Here is a 16,648-nt window from a genome sequence, read left to right as displayed (position 1 = left end):
CCTTGAAGGTGGTAAAAATGCCATCTAGGCATAACATGCTGAATGAATAAAAGCTGCCAAATATACACTACCATGGTGAATATTTTCCAGGCCTGATGTTGTACATCTGTTATCCCAGCACTTGAGAGGCTGAGGCAGGAGGATTGCCACTAGTTTGAGGCCAATCTGAGGTATATAGTGAGTTCAAAGCCAGGCTAAATTACACAGTAAGACTCTGTCTGAAAAAAGTGAATTTTAAAGAGCTTATACAGTAGTATCTCGGCTTACAAACTTAATTTGTTCTACCATTTTGATTGTGAACCGAGTGAAATTTCCCCAGAAAGTTTCATTGTCACCCTGTGCAGAGTTTAAGAGTGGAAACAAGATTTTGCTGAGTACTTCTGTTCAAGAACCGAATCACTGGGCTGGGGATTTAGCTCAGTGGCATAAGTGCCTCCCTGGCAAGCATGAGGTTGGTAGTTCGATCCCCATTACCAAAAAAAAGAACAAAATCATTTGCCAAAAGAGGCGTTTCCTGCTGCCCCAGTGTTACGGCCCCTCCAGAAAGCCTCTCCAAAGCCACCATGTCCCATGAGACCTGGGGTCCCGCAGGACACACAGCTACACAGCTGAGTGTGAACTCCTCCTACCTGGACCTTGTCCTCTGGTCTGTTCGGAGCTCGGTGTCTGGAGGATGCGCTGCCTCCCCAAGGACCTGAGTGTTCCCAGGCCTTGACAGCACGGGGTCCCACGGACTCCATGGCCACAGAGCAGGCAGAAGTAGTGGCAGATGGCTTTGTGAGAAGGCGGAAGGTTCTAACATAGGACATGCGGTGAGCCCTGCGGGCCTTCATCAACGGGTGATAAACTTCAGGGTCATCTGCAAAGAGGACACGTGTGCTACACTGTACAGAAATGGGAGACAGTAAGGACGGATGGGTGTGCTTTTCACGGAAAATCAGCAACTGTAAAACAGAAACTGATGAACGGCATAAACTGTGGAAGCGGGGCCACCTGCTTCTCCTCTGTGGCTCTGTGGCATTTTAACTTTCAAGCCTCATACATACTTTATGTATTCAAAAACTAAAATTTTTTGGACACAACTTATTTTATTCAGATAGCAGATAATTCTGGTCACATGTAATCCAAGAACACTCAAATACTAAATCAAATATAATCACATGTTAAAGACATTCAGACATTATAGCCAATGATGCCAGGCTTGCCTGTGATCCCTCCAATAGCAAACCACATCCACCTTTCAGCGACCACCAACCCATTCAGCACAGCTTCCGTGACTGTGAGCTGTTCAAAGCTCCCAGTCTGAGCGCTGCTGACTAACTTTTTCAGGTGCTGAATAGCTTTGGGGGTCTCAGCAGGGGTTGGAGGGACCAGCTTGACCTTGGCATAGTGCCCAAATGTGGCCAGTGGAGGCTTTGAGTAAGTCACAGCAGCGTTCACTAGCACTGGGGCCTTCTCCGGACAAACTGGGCCATGGTTCTAAGGTGAAGGCCCACTGCAACGACGGCAGGCTGAATCAAAAACTGAAGTTGTAAAAGGTAGGACAGAGCAAAAGCCACCACAGAGTGAAAATGGAGGTAAATGAGGCTGATAATATAGTGAACTGATTTCATAATCACATGGAAGGAGGGCTTGATTCAAATACTGTACCCCAAACACAGTGGGAAACATTCTAGAACTACTGAGAACTACCCGTATTCCCAACACTTGGGAGGCTGAAGCAGGAGGATCACCAAGAATTTGAGATCAGTGTGGGCTAGATAGTGAGCTCACTATCAGTCTTATAACCCTGAAACTTTTATGGATGATATAGTTAGTGTAAAGCAAATAAGCAAATACATTTTTTACTGGAAGAAAAAGACACTAGTAATAAGTAAAAGTTACTAAAGAAAAACCCTGTACTGTTAAGTTTGAATTGGAACTATCAGTTTGAACTTGTGGTCTTTCTCAAAATGGATTTTCTAGTTTCGTCTAGTAAGGACAGAAGGACCCAGGAGCTGTGGCCCCCTGTGGCACTGAGAACATGTATTACTAAACTCCTGATGTCCTAGTGCCCCTGACCACTAAATGAATCAGGCCCCTGAGGTGAAGCCTCATGGAGTGGTTGATTCTGGGTCCGGGGCTGGAAATGCAGTGTGAGCTTGAAATATTTTGCCACATCAGTAGCAAAAAAGGGCTCAAATATTTAAAAGGTGACCAGGCAAAAGAGATTCAGGAGCCAACCTAAGGCTCCTGTGACTCAAAGGTAGGACAATTTGAACATCAGCATCATAACAGCACTATTTGATTTTAACATTTTTTAAAATAAAATCCATGAATCCACAATGATTAAGTCTTACAAAGTAGAAAGTCTTAGAGGAAACAAAATACCAAGCAGCAGATGCAGAAGAAATAAAAGAATTTAAAAGCACCATTTTGCAGCCACCAATGTGCAGTTCATCTGGGCAAACACTAGTGATGTCACATCTGATGCCTGGGTGGACCGGGCATTCAGTCGATCTTCTGACCATGTGGGAAGCCCCACAGGTTGCTCACTCCCCACAAATCAGGGTAACGGAGGGAGGCTTAGTGAGCATACAACCTCACCAACCACGAACGCCCAACGATCACTCCCGATGGGTGCAGAGTGAATTACCGGTGTGGAGACCTCAGCCCAGACAGTAAGCAGGACATGTTAATAGCAGTTCCACGCACAGCCAGCCTGGGATCTTCAAAAATGTGAATGTCACCAGAACAAACAAACAGCAATAACCTGAACAAAAAGGCGAGAGTCCATCTTAAAGGAGATTAAAGTACAACAGCTGAATAACATACATGGATCCTGATAGTTGTGCCTTGGCACAACTGACGCCGTCTTGAGCCCTGCATTTAGCTAGTGCCCCATATTTGACCCAGGAAAATGGAAAATTATTCAGGGTATAAAGCCCATGAGAAAAGCAGAATGAGCTGTACCCCAGGAGAAAAATTAACCTGCTCAACAAGAAGCAGGATACAGGCGTCAACCAAAAATTAATGTAAGATTCTAGCTAAATTGTGTCCAGCAGGATGTTTTTTGTGATTCTGTCTTTTAAAAACTCTGTAACTTTCTAGTTCGGGGCTACTTGTTTGGACCCTGGACCAGGGAGGTCTGTATACAAGTGGTCCGGAGCTCAGTTAATTAAATTCCAAGTTTTATCAGTCTGGCTGCTTGGATTCCTATATTGTTGTTCACAAACCCATCTCACTGATTAGATACTGGAAAAGAGAAAAAAATCCAGCTATAAAAGGCATGGGGGCAATTGTAACACCGAATACAAGCAGCGTGCTAGCTGCTGGCACTGCGGTAATGGTGCTGTGGTTTGTAGGAGAACGTCCTTATTAGGAGGTGCTGAGATATTTAGAAGCATAAGGTGTCAGCAACTTGCTTGCTGTTTAGCAAAATAAAACTACTTGTGAGTACACAGACACACACACACACACAGACACAGCAGTTATAGCAAAGTGTAAACAGCTGGGCAATGGATGGAGCGGGAGGGCGGGTTATGCGTCCCCTTAGTTCTTCTCAGAACATCTCAGAACACAGCACTGGGGCGAGTGTGTAAAGGGCGGATTGTGGCAGAGCTAGTGCCAGACCCAGAGTGCAGAAGGGTGCGCTGAGTCGTTCAGTCTGGCCTTGAACTCACCATAGTGCCCAGGCTGATCTCAAACTCAGTGATCCTCTTGCCTCAGCCTCCCTAGGGGTGAGATTACAGGTGTGCACCACCACACCCAGCTTTTGAAGGTTTCTTGCACTTTCCTCAAACCTCTTTGCCTCCATTCAGCACCTGGGAAGAACCCCAGGCCCTGTGGACACAGAACATAACACTAGGAAATTTAATGATGGAAAACACAGCTGGCAAAGGGGGATGGGTTGGGAGGAAGCACTTCGGGTGCTCCACGCCCTGGAGGGATCCCCACACCACCTCCGGAGCCTGGGGCCTTCGCTGGTGCTCACTGGGACATGGGGAGAGTCTAGTCCCACCCCAGGTGGCTCCTTCCTATCAGGGAACCCAGGAAGCCGCTCCTCTTTCAGCACTGCCCAGTTCAGAACCGCACTCATTCACTAACCCACTCATCAACAGTGCACAAAACACTGCTTTGGGTGCTAAGAAGACTAAAATGAACAAGCAGCCGTGGCCTCTCGCCTCACAGAGCTCACAGGCAAATTGCAGTTAAAACAAGTACCATAAAGGAGTCATCAAACTAGTGATGGGGAAACTGAGGCAACATCGAGTGACAAGCGTGCTGTGCTTAGATATGTTGGAGTATGTTCCCCACCCCAGGCACACGTGCTGGAAGTCTCCATGTGGTGAGAGGTTGAGGAGCCTTTAAACAGCGTGGCCTAATGGGAGGTGAGGAGATCATGGAAGTGCCACCCCAAGAAGGGACTAATGTCATGCTGCAGGGACCCTGGTTTGGTCCTGCAGGAGTGAGGCTGAATCTCTCTGGCTTCCTCTCTCACCATGTAATCTCTCTCTCCTGCACAGGAGTCCGCCATGACACCATCCGCCATGTTGGATGTGACCACAAGACCCTCACCACAGCCAGTAGATGCTGGTGCCATGGTGCTGCAGAACTGTGAGTTGGTTAACTTCTTTTCTTTAGTAAGTATCCAGACTCAGTTGTTTCTCGATAGCCACAGAAAATGGACAAACACAACCAGGAACATGATCAGCAGGCTTTTGGGTAGGTTAGGGCAATGGCAGGGAAAAGGTTAAGGCCAGAGCTCTGGCTTGAAAAACTGGATTGGTGGCAGTGGCCCTCAGTGGGACATCTGAAAGAAGCTTGTGGTGTGGGGGGCAGGCAGATGTCTGCCTTACTCCTCCTCAGGACACTACCACCATTCCCAGGATGACGCACACAAACTCCTTCAGCCCTGTGCAGTGTCCTTTTATTTTTGCTCTTCTTTGTTCTCAGGGGCAAATTCTGTGCAGCATCCTGTACCCTCAGGAGACAAGGATCCTCTGGCTTGCTAGCAGGGAGAGTCTTTTCCCACTGTGTCCTAAAATTGAGGTGGGTGTGGAGGGCATTGAGGGGGAAGGGAACGGTCCACACACACACACACACACACACACACACACACTCCTCTTTCCTCTGAGATTTATTGACTGAGCTTTGTAGAGGATAGAAATCATTGAATTCACCCAAATTTAGTCAAGAGAAACCCCACATTTGTCCTGGGAGATGGAAGGAACCCCTCCTCTAACTCCATCACCCACCATCTCCAAAATAATTAGAGCTTTTTGGTTTGAGTTCATTGTGTGCTACGCATCGGTGGCACGGGATCTCCCTGGCAGGGCGACAGATGGCACAAGGGCAGTGTGGACAAGGGAGCCGACAGTACAGAGTCTCAGGAATTAGAACCTGTGGGTTCTAAGCGGCTTCATTTCCTGGGGCTCCTGCAACAGATGACCACAAACTTGATGGCTTGAAACAATAGAAACTCAGACCTCCAAAGGGTGGAAACCAAAATCCAGGAGTCAGCAAGGCCACCTCCCCTGAGGTTGGGAGGAGCCTGTCCCCTGCCACTTGGGCTGGTGGCTGCAGACACTCTTGCTGCGGCTGCCACTTTCCAATCTCTGCCTCCTCCGTCACCCTGCCACCTCTGCCTCCGGTTGCATTAGTGTCTCTCCCCGGCCTCTTCTGGGGACATTTGTCCTTCGGTTTAGAGCTTGGCCAGATAACAGACCCAGTGAAGCCTTTTGTCTCAGGGTGTTTAATTATATCTGCACAGACCTTGTTTTCAATTATGGTCCCATAAATTACAACCGGGACGGGGACTGGGGATTTAGCTCAGCGGCTGCCTTGCAAGCATGCAGTCGTGAGTTCGATCCCCGGTACAGATAAAAAGGAAAAAGACAAAAAAAAAAAAAAATTACAGCCGGGACATGGTCTTTGGGGGGCCACCCTCAAGCCACTGCAGAATACAACTTTCTCAGGCTGTGGGGTTGAGAGGCAGCGGTTAAGAGTTGCTTTCTTTCTGACTTGAGGCCAGCACCTCGTGGTGAGGGCCACTCATATTGGAACTGCACCAAGAACTCCCACCCCGCAAGGGCTCTCACTGCTAAGAAAACAGAAAGCATTCTGGGAAATGCCAATGGGCCCCACCTCCTGCCCACTCTGTAGATGGCTCTCCGCCGGGCCTGTCCTCAAGATCCAAGCTTTGCAGGCTTTTGGCCGGCATCCCAGCCCCAGTGTCTCATGCACTGTCAAATTTATGACCTTGGGTGTTGACCTTGCTTCAAATTCCTTGAGGAGCATTCACTGGCTGCCCACCTTCCGACAGGCCTCAGCCTAATGAGAATCCTGCCCACTTGGCAGGGGAACGTCACCATCAATTTGGATCTGTTCTATCAAGTCCTAAATTCCTGCAAGGAGTGGGAGTTTCAAAAGTTGCTACAAGACAGTAAAATGCCTATGGTTAAAATCATCCCGCAGGCTGGGTGTAGTGGCACATGCCTGTAATCTCAGCACTCTAGAGTCCGAGGCAGGAGGATTATAAATCCAAGCCCATCAGGGGCAATGCAGTGCCTTAGTAAGAGCCTGTCTCAAAATAAAAAGTGCAGAGGGCTGGGGATGCAGCTCAGTGCGAAGCCCCTGGGTTCAGTCGCCCTTCCCAGCACCAGAAGCCAGGACTGCAGTGCCCAGAGCCAAGTCTGCTGGCTGCCAAGCATGGGTTGGAGCTGAGTGGCATCATGTCAAGGGCTCCGGTACCTCATCTTGCCCTGCAGCAGGAGATTGCAGGCCATGCCGAGATGCACAGGGCTCTCTCTGCTACCTCTGCTGCCTCCTCCTTTGGCAAGATGGCCACCTCGGACTGAAGGTATGCAGGATGGTAGGAGCCTGAGCCAGAGTCTCGCCCACAGAGGTGGACTTCAGCCTGTCTGTTGGTTAAATGAAAAACACTGGGGGGGGGGGTGCGCTATACTGAGCATGGGACCCACCTTCCTTCTGCCCTGCTGGAGTCTGCCCAGGGCTGTGTCCCAGGGTGGCGTCTGGGCCCTCTGCACCCTGGCAAATGAGCACACAGTGAGTGGATGACGCCCCAGGGTCTGCTTGGAGGAAGAGATTCATGATGGGGGCTCTGGCCGACCCCCCGGGGAGAAGTTAATACACAGTCCCTGGGGACGAGAACTCAGAGCAAAAATACGCCTGTCCAGACAGGCTGGAGGCGGGGGATGGAGACAGCAGCCAGGCCCGCTGCCTTCTAGAGGTAAAGAGCAGCCGGAGACCCCAGTGAGCAGAACTGTCCAGTCCCGGGGGCCCACACAAGCCTCGGACGCACAGGTGGGTGACCAGGGTACCCGGACCCGCCCTCCCCTCCGTTCCGAAATGCCTCGCTCTTCCCAGGCCCCCTTGATACCTGCGTGCTTCCCTATAGGTCAATATTAGGTGACAGCTGTCCTTTTAATCCTGTGGGGTGACCGTGGGCTGTACCCACCTTGACACAGCTGTATAAATTACCCCCGACGATAGCCTCCCAGGGAGACCCACTCGGGCCCCTCCTGGGGCTCAGAGACTGTTCCGCTTCCTTTTATTTTCAGGAAAGCTCTCAGCACTGCGCCCCTTGGTTCCTGACCCCACTCCTCAATTTGTGAGACCGCAGTTGTCACATGGGTCACCTAACAGGTCAGGAGTTACAGCGTCCTGCTTTACAGTTGAGACGGGAGCAGGATACGTCTGGGAGAGTTCCAGTCCCGCACCCAGTTCCTCCTGCACCGGTCCTGCGCTGGGCATCCCCAACCCAGACGGACCAGAGCCCAATCAGAGGCGGTGTTGAGCTTTGCTGGTCTGTGGCATCGCCCCCTGGTGGTAAATATCGCTCTGCCCGCGCCAGGGAAGGGACCGGAGGAAAGATTATTTTCTCGTTTATCGCCTTGGCCCTGCGAGATCCAGAAATCCACCCCAACACACCTCTTACTGTTTCCCCCCACATAAGGACGGACACCGGTTTGTTTCTCTTATCTATTTCAGGAGTGATGTTCCACATGGCACCTCATCAATTTGTACGATGTTTATGTTTTTATGTATCAGTTTAAATTTTTTTAATTCAAAAGGTAGATTTATTATTATTATTATTATTATTATTGATATTGATATTATTACTAGGTACCAAGGATCGAACTCATGACCTTGTGCTTGCCAGGCAGGTGCAAGAGGATTCACATCGAGTCACCAAATTAAAAATATGGGACAGCTAATTCAATTCGGATTTCACACTTTGATCTTAGCCATAGGCCTGAGAAGCAATTAAATTTGGATCTCAGATCAACAACAAATAATGATGGGTGATTAGCGTGATGGGTGCTAATTCTAAAAGACTTGTTGTAGGTGGCCTAAAATCCAAAGTTAAGGCTTGGAATTGTGGTACCCACCTGTAATCCCAGCATTTGGGAGGCTGAGGCAGGAAGATTGCCAGGAGTTCTAGGCCAGCCTCGACTACCCAACAAGACTACTTCAAAGAAAAACAAATAAAATCCGAATTTTACTGGCTGTCCTGTACTTTTATTTGCAAATCTGACAACTCTGTACCCTTTACCTCGTTGCACCCTAGCTGACACTGATACATCCTTTTTTTCCATGCCCTTGTATATGCGTTATTTAACTCAAGAAAGGGGTGGAGCTCCCAAGGGGGACTGTTTTGTAAACTAAATTCCATTTAACAACATCCCCTGAACAAACCTTCACAGTACTCAGTTTGTTTTGGGGAGAGGTGAGGATGAGATGGGGTCACTATGCAGTTCAGGCTAGTTTTGAACTCACTACATAGCCCAGGCTGGCCTCAAGCTTGCAGCAATCTTCCTGCCTCAGCCTCCCCAGTGCTGGGATTACAGGCATGCATACCACGCCTAGCAACACTCCATCTCTTTCCACGATCCAGTTCTCATGCAATCCCAGAGTGCGGCATTTAGAAACCTGGAGGTGAGTGCAACCCCTTGATTTCTGTTGTTGCCAGGTACATGGTTCCTGGTTTCGTGGTGATCCATGTTCCTGGCTGTCTGCGGCACCCAGGAAGGTACCCGCTCAATTTTGCAGCTATAGTTGGCACGGGTGGCACCACGAATCTGGCTCATGAATTGGGCGTTAGACTGCGGGGCCCAACCCTTGCCCTGGCACTCACTTCATACTGGCTCCAGGGACCTTGGAGGTGGCCACCCCAATGATTGTGGCAGGGCCGCTGCACTGCTGAGCCGCTCCTCTCCGCTAGATGGCAGCCTCCTCTCGAGCAAGCAGCTTCGGGCCTGGCGTGGGGGGCGGGGCGGTCATCGCTCTGTGCTCCCAGAATGCGCTGAATCGCTTGTGCATCGCAGCATCCCAGAGGCGCGCGCTGGACTGAAGACCAATGAATCCGATATCCCGCAGTCAAGGTGGTGGGCGGAGGGTGGGCAGGAAGTGCGGGATTTGGGTCAGACTCGCTCCGCCGCCGTGTGACTTGATATTCGTTTCTTGTTGCTGCAAATTAGTTCACCCTTCGTGGCTTAGGCAATGCACATTTGGTGCTGTATAGTTCTATAGGTGAAGTTAGCAATCGGCTAGCCAAAAGCGAGGTGTCAACAGGGCTGAGGGTCTTTCTTGAGGTTGGAGCAGAAAATCCATTTGTCCTGTTTCCCCGCTTCTAAAGGTCATTCCTGCTGCTCAGCCCATGCCTGGCCCCTTCCCTCCAAATTTAAGGCCAACGCCCCGCCGACCTCCCAGGTCACCTCCCTTTTAAGTATCCTAGGGATAAGTGTGGCATGGTGGCACACTCCTGTAATCCCAGCACTTGGGAGGCTGAAGCAGGAGGATGCTTACAAATTCGAGACCAGCCTGGGCTACAAAGTGAGCTAAGTAATAAGACCCTGTCTCAAAAAGACAACAACAAAAAAAGTGTCCTTGGGATTATATTAAACCCATCTGGTAATCCAGAGTTGTCTACTTCAAAATCTAGGCTAGGCTATAATTCTGTCTGTCACCTTCCCCAAGGAGCCTAACATATTTAGAGGTTCCAGGGATGTGGATGTGGGCATCTCTGAGGGACCATTATGCTGCCTACTGCAGACCTAGAGCAAGTATTTAACCTCCAAGAATTCATTTCCTTATAAAATACGGTTCCTGAACCAGGTGTGATGCACACCTGTCATCCCAGCACTTAGAAGGCTGAGGCAGGAAGATCACCACAGGTTTAAGGCCAGTCTGGATTACATAGTAAGTTCAAGTCCATTTGAATTATAAAGTGAGCCCCTATTCAAAAAAATAAAAAATTAAATTTAATAGATAAAACAGAGTTCCTGCGGTGGCTGGTATGGGGCTGGGCATGGTAATTGTAGTAGTTTGCTGTGGCTGTATAACAAGTCGCCTCTATACTTAACCAGTAAAGAGCCAGAGCGAGTGACAGCACTGAGTGGTTCCCAGGGCCGTGGATGGGGGGCGTCTGCCAAGATGCCTGTGAGTTGAAGGAAGACTGGGGTTCCCTCAGTGGCCGCTGGCAGGAGCCCCCAGGTTCCTGGTCCCCTCTCCTCAGGGCTGCAGGATTCCTCTCAGATCAGCAGCTGGTGACCCAGAGTCCCAGCAAACTCCAGGACTTTTCATCCCAGCAGGACCTTTTGACTTTTCCAAAATGAAAAATAGCTGCTTTTATGAGATCTGAACTAGTAAAAAGAATACGGTCCCATCGTCGTGGATTCTTTTCTTCTCAGTGCTCTTTGACTTTCAAATATTTTGCTGTAACTTTTTAAATCAGGTTACAAGCCAGGTGTGGTAGCACCTGTAATCCCAGCACTTGGAAGGCTGAGGCAGGAGGACCACTGCAAGGTTGAGACCAGCCTGGGCTACAAAGTGAGCTCAAGGCCAGCCTGAACTGCATAGTGAGATCTGATCTCAAAAAGACACACACACACACACACACACACACACACACACACACACACACAAACCCAGTCCTTTGAAGGTTACAAACCTTCAAAGGAAGGAAGGATTAGTCATTTGGGTCCAGCCTCTTCTTACCATGCCCTTTAAACTGTACCCAGAAGGCCTTGCAAACCAATTAAAGCCCATAGTGGGCTGGTCCTGGTGTTCCTCTCCCGACCCCCGTTACAGATTTCTCTCCCATCCCAGACCTGGTCAGTGTCAGCCTCCTAAAGCCAAGATTCGGTGGGTACTCAGCCCCCCACCCCTGCCGCAGGCAGCCCCGCCACCCCCAGATCTAGAAGAAACAAAGGATTGTCCCTGCTAAGCCAGTGTGTCTCTGGTCCCTTTGTTACATCAACTTCAAGGTAACCATGGAGGAATTTAAAGTGCTCATTTTTCAACACCAGCTGACAGAACCCCTGCCTTTACTACTGCTTCTTGAATGAAGTCTCCTCCCACCCCACCACCACCCCAAAAGCTCCTAAAGGGCTGGGCCCAAAGAACCCAGGGATGGCTGGACCCAGCCTGATCATTCATCTCCCTGCCTCAGATCCCAGGAGGCTGGAAGCCTTGCCATCTCTCTGCCACACTGTGGCTTCCTTGTGCCCGGACCGATGAAGAGGAACCCCTCCCCCTAACAGTGAAGGGTCCACCTGTGGCTGGATGGGCAGCACTCATGACGCTGCCCGCAGCAGGCTTTGCACTGCTTTCCTCGTGGCAGGGACAGAGCGGTTCAAATGCATGGAGAGTCTGAGACCTCGGCTCCTTTTCAAAGCGGTTCCTCTCCAGATCAGGACTTTGATAAAAGTTGATGGAAAGGAGCCAGTGATTTAGCTCAGCAGGCATAAGCGCCTGCCTTGCAAGCAGGCAGTCATGAGTTCGATCCCTGGTACCGATTTTTAAAAAAAAAGCTAATGGAGAAAGCAAAAGCCAAAGCAAGGGAGGCCGGTCAGTTGAGTGAGCTCACTGGTCTGATTCATCTTGAGGGTCAGTTCAGCAGCAGCACTTGTCACTCTATCCATCCAGCCCCACCAGAGAAGGGCCACCAGGAAGTCGTGATAGTGACCTCTTGGACTGACACTGCCAGGGGGGAGGCTGGGAGGGGCTCCCCAACCCTGGTGGAGGAGGGGGCTTTTATCAGATTTCAGTTTAGGGTTTTCCGGGTGATAGCTTGCTTTTCAGAGTCCTTTATTTATATATTTTAATGATAATTTAAAACTTGGCACAGTTGATTTTTTTTAAAGAAAATTAACAAAAGGAACAGTGTTCCCCAGCCTTGGGGTCCCTCTATCTCCCCTCCCCAGGCTCTTGCTCATCCGGTGCACAGGGCAGCTGAGGAGCTTCGGCTTTGGGGTTTGCTTGCTGGGGTCTTTGCTCTCTTTGGCAGGCCTTGGGCACCCACAGAAGACTGGAACTGTGGAGACCTAAATCCACCTCCTGCACACCCATCAGTGGCCCTGGGCCACTGCTCCTGGTCCAGAGAGCTCCGCAGACTGAAATGGAACAGGACCTACCTGCCAGGCCCCGACTGCCCAGAAAGGCCGCTGTGTTTCAATTCCAGGTGCAGACGGCACCTTGGTTCACTGCTTTTGAAATGCTCTGGGCGCATGCAAATCCGTTTTGCTTGACCAAAAAGGCCTATGGTGGGGGATAAGTGGCAGTGCCTTTGGAAGTTGCCCCCATGAAAACTATGAAGAAAAGAAACAGGGTCAATTACACCAGTGTCCAATAGCAACTTCCCTCTGTTGGAAGATTTGCGAGAAGTTGCGGACCAGAGGCCACTGACCGGGACAAGAGAGGTAGGGCGCAAGGGTATTGTGACATGCTCCAGGAAAGACAGCTTTTCCCTCGGCCAACCAAAGCCGGAGCCCATTGGGGCAAGGGAGTAGGCTGGACATGGAGCAGCCCTCGGGGGACCCGCAGGAGGAGTGCGCTGAGGAGCAGGAGGACGCTGAGGAGCAGGACACTCTGACCCGGTCAGCCAAGGGTCGCGGTCAGGTGCTGCTGATAGGCGGATACTGGAAGCAGGCCGAGTGCTGTGAGACCCTGCAGGACTTAGGCGGACCCTCTTCCAGCGAAGCCACCATCTCTCCCAGCAGCTCCAGCGAATGCACCAGGCGGCTACTCAAGCGCCCAGTCGACAGCGTGGCGAAAGGCTGTGACGGCCCCGCGGCCAAGCGCAAGCGTTCTATGGAGAAGGTGCAGTGCAAGAAGCCCAAACCCCAGCCTGCGAACCCATGCAAGCACCAGGTGCCGGGAGCTCCACCTGCAATCCCCGGTTCAACGGAGCGGGGCGCACAGCTGCTCCTCGTGCTGTGTGGCGCGCACGCGCTCCGCACGCAGCTACCGCGGTTGCAGCTGCTGCTGACCAAGGTGCGCGCCCGGCACCGCCGCCCACCCGCCGCGCTCCTCGGGATCGTCATGCAGCCTCGACCAGAGGAGGAGGCCGAGGCGCGCCACCGCCTGGAGAGCCTGCTCTGCAGCATCTTTGCGGGGCACATACCTCCTGCGGAGGTGCACACGGCTGTGTTCCGCCCCGGCCGCGCTTGGGGCACCCTGGACGTGCAGCGCGCGGCCAGCCAGGCGCGCAGGGTCCCCAAGGTGGATCGCGAGACCCAGACAGATGGTGAGGGACCGGAAGGCCAGGCTGGAACTTGCGGCCGCGAGGGCCCAGTGGGCTGCCGTCCTGAGTCCTGTCCCTGACCCTTACCTCTCACTCCCCAGGAACAGACACGACCTGGCCTCGCGGCCTGTGGGGTTGGAGTACCATTTGGAGCAGAGATGAGCTCACTCTCTTAGCCCCCCGGTGTGCTCACTGGGACGATCTTAGTTGTCCCGAGGAACCCAATTCAGAGGGCCACGCCTCCCACTCTTCACCCACTCTTGGGGTGTCGACCCCCAACTGCTTTTAGTAGAGTCCTGATCGGGATTTCGTAGGAACAAGGACCACCCCTCCTTCTCACGTGGACCAGTCCTCCCTGGGTTCTTCAGTCTCCTCCAGTAATAACTCCCAGTGCAAACCTGCTGCTGCGGGTCAGGCGCTGTTGGAAGCCTCTTCCAGTCCAGTGCTCACAGCGACCCTCTAAGTTTGGTGCTTGGAGCCGCTGACCTCCTGCAGAGTTTTGTCCCTTTGGTGCTGGAGGTTGAACTCCAGGCCTTCCTCACACTGAGCTACCTCCCAAGCCCCTTTTTAAGTTTATTATTATTATTATTATTATTATTATTATTATTATTATTTTAGAGGCAGTATCTCATCAAATTGTCCAGGCTGGGCTTGAACTTGCAGTTCCCCTGCCTCAGCCTCCAGAGTTCTCACCAGCAGTGCTCTAGACCTTTCTAGCCAGGAATCCAGCCTGTGGCAGTGGGGAGTGGGGGCACTGAGCCCGTCTGTCTGGGGAGCCCATCTGTCTGGGGAGCCCGTCTAGGCACGAGTAGGGAGTGGTCAGGCTGGGGGCCCAAAGCCCAGCAATAAGCTCTGTGGGGCCCAAAGCCCAGCAATAAGCTCTATCCCCTCTACCTGGTGCCAGAGCGAGTGTCCTCCATATGCAACTTGATCCCATGTGACAGCTGAGGGTGGAGGACCAGTGCTGTCCAGCTCCAGGAAAAAGGGTGAGGCGACTTCCTGGTGTCTAGAAAGGAATCACGAGCCAGTCCTGGGGGTGGAGTCCCAGCTGGGGGATGTGTCCTGACTTCTGATCTTCCAGCCTCCTGACACTCATCCTCCTGTCCTCCTCTACAGCAGTCCCATGGTGTCAGCACTCCTGGTCAGGAAGGCCTCCTGCTTATGGGCTCTTCCAACTGTGATCCTCAGCCATCTGCAGACCCAGTCCCTTGGCCATGCAGCCTCTCAGGTGCCTTGTCCTTGTTGTCCCCACCCAGCTTGCCTTCACCCTCATTCAGCTCAGGCAGCTAGCAATGAGCCCCTGCTGGACTCTGGCCCTCCCTGGTCCCCATGTTCTGGGACTGGGGAACAAGAGAGAATGCAGGGTCAGACTTTTGTGTCTGTTCAAATGTGATCAATGTTGTACAAACTGACTCACAAAAACAAAACTGGCTTCTGGCTGGGATCGATAGAAACACTTATGAGAGGTGGGTCTCCTCCAGAGGGAGCTGAACCATGGGAAGTATTCGGATAGAGCTGGGGGTAATGGGGGAAATAAGCTGCATTCCCCAGACCCCTGCACGATGGATGCAGGCAGTCACTAAGCCTGGTACAGTGATCAAATTACGGACTCACCAGCAGGAGGAAGGCGTTCTGGGGGAAAACCCTTGTGTGGCATTCTGCATTCTCCTGGGACAACCTCTGTCCCCAGAGTGCCCCTTTCTGCTTTGAGGAAGTACCTTCGATGTTTCCTCCTCCTGCCTCCTGGGAACAGAGATCTGTTTGCACGCTATTTCTCTCCTTCAGTGGAAACTTCCGGGCATCTCTTTCAGGTCTGCCCAGAAGTTCTGCCAGCGTCTGACATTTTGAAACCGGTGGTTCTCAACTCGGGGCGATATTAACATCCCCTCCTCCCCCTGGAAAGGAAGGGGAATCTTGTAGAGCTTTCAATGATACAAACAGCCAGCTGCGGCACATGTGCCATGGGTTTGCCACCTCTGCCCTGGGACACAGCAATGTCAGGAGATATTTGGTTGACATGGGGTTGGGGGATGTTAATGAATCAAGGTCGAAGTTGGTGCTAAACTTCAGATGACACACAGGACAATCCACAACAAGGAATTGACCAGCCCAAAGGTGGGTAGGGCTGAGGCTGAGAGCCGCTGATGTAAAGCTGGTGGAACTCGCACATAGCTGGTTTTGCAGAGGTGAGTGCCTGATGAGTCTCGGCATGTCAGCCTGATCCCAGGGGATCCCTGGCCTGAGTAGCCAGTGGAGTCCCCTTTAGGCGTCCCTTGCTCTTGACCTTGGAGCAAAACCTTTCTTACAGATTCTCCCGTCCCCTCCGATTTCTTACTGCTTGCTCCAGGGTCAGCCAAACAGAATCCAGCACCATTGATGCTTCACTGCCGATCTTAACCCTAACCCTAACCCTTCGTACCTTTGGTGCCTTCCATCTTCCCAGTCAAGGGATTTTTTAATTCTCTACAACTGAGTCCCTCTTTGCCTTCTGGGATCATGAAAAGAAAGAGCCCTGGACTGGAACTTGACTCTTGTCTGTGCCCCGACCAGTTGTGTGACCTTAGAAAATTTACTGATGTCTCCAACATCAGTATTCTCTGCAGAAAAGGATTACCATGGCCAAGTGTGGCACACACCAGTAATCTCAGCACTGGGGAAGCTGAGGCAGGAAGGTCACTGCAAGTTCCAGGCTAATCTGTGCCACATAATGAGTTCAAGGCCAGCTGAACTACATACTGAGACCCTGTCTCAAAAAGGAAAAAAATCATCATCAAACTTTTTGCAGGACCTAGAAGCCCTAAAAAAGGTCCTGTCATTTCACGTTCAACAGTGGGTCTGGCATTGTGTGGGGACCCCTGGGAACCCTTTCATATAGCTGGCTGTGCCCCAAATTTTGTCCTGGATAGGGTTTACCCTCCAGCAGGCTGCAGGGTGTGGGGCAGAGTTGACAGCTCACCTGCACCTGGACATACTTGGATTGAAGGCTTTATCTCTCCTTGGGAATGCATTTTATGTTGCGAAATGTGAAGTTTAGTCTTGGTAAAATACCTTTTCTTCTTCCATCTTGAAATGGAAACCAAGGTACTGATTTAGAGAAAGCTGCATAGTCTGACCTGACCA

At 51.3% G+C, this 16,648-nt stretch overlaps 1 pseudogene; it reads right to left on the bottom strand.

Annotated features, from left to right (window-relative positions):
* Window positions 1-1,173: 1,173 nt before the first annotated feature.
* LOC100713677 (ATP synthase subunit g, mitochondrial-like) lies at window positions 1,174-1,475 on the bottom strand (annotated as a pseudogene).
* Window positions 1,476-16,648: the final 15,173 nt, after the last annotated feature.

Source organism: Cavia porcellus, unplaced genomic scaffold (genome assembly GCF_034190915.1).
Source record: "Cavia porcellus strain 051 isolate PalLab524CR breed Dunkin Hartley unplaced genomic scaffold, mCavPor4.1 scaffold_26, whole genome shotgun sequence".
NCBI classification, from domain to species: domain Eukaryota; kingdom Metazoa; phylum Chordata; class Mammalia; order Rodentia; family Caviidae; genus Cavia; species Cavia porcellus.
Note: the sequence above shows the minus strand (reverse complement) of the source record. Positions and strands in the feature narration are given on the sequence as shown.